Source organism: Sinocyclocheilus anshuiensis, unplaced genomic scaffold, assembly GCF_001515605.1.
Source record: "Sinocyclocheilus anshuiensis isolate Anshui unplaced genomic scaffold, SAMN03320099.WGS_v1.1 scaffold1689, whole genome shotgun sequence".
Classification (NCBI taxonomy): domain Eukaryota; kingdom Metazoa; phylum Chordata; class Actinopteri; order Cypriniformes; family Cyprinidae; genus Sinocyclocheilus; species Sinocyclocheilus anshuiensis.
In genome coordinates this window covers 87,282-88,532 of record NW_015540840.1, presented here as the reverse complement: position 1 = coordinate 88,532, position 1,251 = coordinate 87,282, and positions in this window count along the sequence as shown.

The window sequence follows — 1,251 nt, the reverse complement described above, 5'->3', positions numbered from 1 at the left end:
CACACTCAAACACACACACAAACACACACACACACACACACTCACACACACACAGTCTCAAACACATACACACACACAAACACATACTCTCACACACACACACACTCACACACACACATAATAAAGCTCTTGTGTTTCCTGATGATGGTGTGAACGTACATAGAGGGTCTCGTCTGCTGCTGAGATCGACTGCAGAGACACAAAACACACACAAATACAGAACATCTGATTATGAGAAAGAACAGACTACATAACTAAAAAGAGCAAAAACAGAAGAGTAAACAGTGGGGACTTACAGTGAACGAGAGGGAGATGGTGAGAACTGAGGAAGCACTGAGTAAGGATTCTCATGGTGTTTGATGATAGACACACTGAATGATGTTTGTGTCTCACCCAGAATTTACATTTAATTAAAAACTCAACACTCCCTCAGGCATGTGTAACCACACACACAAACACACACACACACACACACACACACAGGCTTGTTTTTGTGAAAAGTGGGGACTCTCCATAGACACGCGCACACACACACACACACACACACACACACACACACAGTGACAGCGCATCAAGCATCTTTATTCATGTCCACAGGTGCTTGTGAAGTTTACAGACTGATATGAAGTTGCATTTTTACAATGTACATATACAAAGCATCTCATTATCTCACTAATGACTGTAAGATGTCAGTTCATCAAACACACACACACACACACACACATACACACACATCGGCTCATGCTGAAGATCAACAGATGTCCTCAGAAGTCCTCTGAACTTGTGTGTGTGTGTGTGTGAGTGTGAGTGTGTGTGTGTTCATGTGTCCGTCTCCTCTTCAGTGATCAGTCTGATAATCTGCAGTAGCTCAGAAAAAGATGGTCGTCCATGAGGTCTCTGAAAACAAGAAACACACACACACACACACACACACACGCAGCACTAATGTAATTATTCTGAGTGCTGTGATGATGTCAAGTAATCATACGCTTGCTGACTTTGTAAAACTGGCCGTTGTTTACTAAACAACTGAGGAATGAAAACATCACACATGTTTGATCTCCTCTAACTGGATGGAATCAGAGTCTGAAGATCAGAGAATCTGTCAACTCAAGTCTTCAGACTGAGCGACATCCGGTAACTACTGTCAACTCGTTCAGTGAATGAAGGAAAATCTGTGCAGGAGTCATGTAGTGTATGGATTGTGAAGTGTATCTGTCTGTGTGTGTGTGTGTGTGTGTGTGTGTGTGT